At 53.4% G+C, this 2,430-nt stretch overlaps 1 non-coding gene across 1 annotated transcript; it reads right to left on the bottom strand.

The window, feature by feature from the left end:
* Positions 1-504: 504 nt before the first annotated feature.
* Positions 505-611, bottom strand: LOC118016386. The gene has a single exon (XR_004680804.1). It is a non-coding gene; the product is annotated as a U6 spliceosomal RNA (small nuclear RNA).
* Between the last annotated feature and the right edge of the window lie 1,819 nt (positions 612-2,430).

The following is a 2,430-nucleotide window of genomic DNA, read 5'->3' as shown; positions in this document are numbered from 1 at the left end:
AGGTCCAGAGATCAGTGCCAACCCTGGGCCTTGCTCCTGCTCCATCTGCCTTCTGCCCAGGAGTGGGCACTGAGCTGTGGGCCACGGGGGTGGAGAAGAGCCTCGGGAGATGCAGGATGTGGCTGCTAATAAGATTAGCTTCAAACTCCTGCCATCCCACCCTGCTCCATGGGGATGTCTGCCCATCTGCTCCCCGATGCCCCACACCCAGGCCTAGCAGTCAAGCAAGTGGGGAATGGACTGGCCTCGGGAAGCCGGCAACATGGCAAAGTCAAGTTCACAGAGACCCTGCAGGAAATGGCTGGGCCTGGGATCAGCCCCGGGAGCCCGCGTGCGCTCTGCAATGGCCAGACACCTGCCACAGGCCAGGGAGCTTCCTTCCTGGGTTGCCGTCCTCCCTGGTGTCCATCCCAGTGGCTTTGGCAAACCTCTACTCTTATGAGCCAGCCCATAAGAGGAGCCTCCACCCTAGCGATAAGCCCATTTGGAGAGGGAACTTTTTCTTTAAAGATGGAAAATTTCATCAACTTGCATGTCATCTTGTGCAAGGCCATGCTAGTCTCCTCTGTGTCGTTCCAATTTTAGGGTGTGCGCTGCCCAAGCGAGGGCGCAAGAGGGGACTCTGGAAACTCAAAAACCTCCAAAGCCTAAAGCAAGGGAGCTAGGATGATGAGTGATGGGTGGGGGAGCTGCTCTGGTTCAAGGTCTCTGTCATGGGCAGAACTGTGTCTCTGCCAAATTCATCTGTTTGAGTCCTAACCCCTGTACCTCAGAATGTGACTGTATTGGGAGACAGAGTCTTTCAGGAGGCAGTCAAGGCAACATGAGGCCGGACTGGTAGGCCTTATCCAAAGCAGGCAGGACGCAGACAGGCACAGAGGGAAGACCATGGGAAGACACAGTAAGAAGACAGCTGTCTGCAAACCACGGAGTGATCAGAAGAAACCAACCCTGCCGACACCCTCGAGCTTCCAGAACGGTGAGAAAATTAATTTCGGTTGTTTAAGCGACCTCGCCTGTGGTACTTGGTTTGACAGCCCAAGCAAATAGATGCAGCCCCTATTTTGTCTCCCAGTAAATTGGACCACACACCCCAAACAAAGCTGCCAAGTAAATCTCCTCACTCAGGCAGAAGAGAAAGAGCGCAAGCCCACACTGCAGGTGAAGGCCTACTGGGTTGGCTCCATATACACACGACCTCATTCCATGCCCCCAACCCTGCCAGGCGCAGCATGGGCCGCTTCTCCCCACTAAGGAAACGGAGCCCCTCAGAAGTGAAGCACCTTCCAGCCACGCTGGAACTCACATCTCTCTGATTTCAAAGCCTGAGTTCTCTTCACCAACTGTGCCGACAGGCAAAGGGCCTCCTGAGTCAGAAGAACACAGACAGAAGTTGGCTAGCCGGCAGGCCACAGGGTAGCAGAGGGGATTCCTGGGGCATCTATCCTCAGGTATTGGTGAGCTCAGGCCATCGTGCTAGGCAGCCTCCTGCAGCCTCCCAGAGAACAGCCCAAAGCGGTCCCTTCCTTGCAAAGAAAAGATGCCCTGGGCAGAAAGAATAGAAGGAGAGGAGAGCAGACAAAGGGGATTGAAGAAGAGGACACCAAGGTGGGCCAGAACCAGAGGAGAGAGGAACCCTCTATCCCCAGCTGGGAACAGCCCCTTCCACTTCTCATGCACTCCCAAGGCTGCCGGCCGCACCGTTCTGTTGTAACCAACACATATAAACCTGCGTGCCAGGCACTCTAATCCTCTCTCTGCTAGCCTCTCCACAGGAGAGGAGAAAGTAAGGTGCAGAGAGGTAATAAGATGCCCAAGGGACTGCAGGTGGCCAACGGGAAGAGGAGACTTCAGTCCCTATGTCTGGAGCCAGAGTGCCATTCCCAACCATTCCCCCGCGTTCTGGGAGAGACTCTTTTAGATGTATCACTATTTTCACTGTAAAGAAAAAATAAGGTGTCTTGCGGCATGAAGAGGCACTCTAGAAGCTACCATCATTACCAACCTAGCATGAGTAAGAATGTATTCCCTTTAGCAGGGCGCATTTGAGAGAGGGAAAACAAGAGGGTCCAAACGGAGAGAGAGAGGGGGGCCCAGCTCTGGCGGGCCAAAGCCAATGTGCATAACAAAGCCCGAGGTCCTTGACAATGCAAGCACCTCCCCTCTGCAGGCAATGGGTTGTTTCAGGGGGCTGGTTGCCGGCAGGATTCTGGGGTGCCCCTTCCTGCAAGCAGTGCTGAGGAGACAAGCTCATTTGCTTAATAAAGTACTTCTGAAATGAAATCTGTGGCATAAAGCGGTGGTCCTCGTAGTAAAATGCCCAAGATTTATCAAGCAAACACTATGACATAAGAGGGTGCACTGTGATGTCCACACCAAGTCAAAAATCATCTACGTGTTATATGTTCATACACATGTATTCCTATATTA

This window comes from Mirounga leonina, unplaced genomic scaffold, assembly GCF_011800145.1.
Source record: "Mirounga leonina isolate KUSES-001 unplaced genomic scaffold, KU_Mleo_1.0 Mir_166, whole genome shotgun sequence".
NCBI classification, from domain to species: Eukaryota; Metazoa; Chordata; class Mammalia; order Carnivora; family Phocidae; genus Mirounga; species Mirounga leonina.
This window is presented reverse-complemented; position numbering and strand designations above follow the sequence as displayed.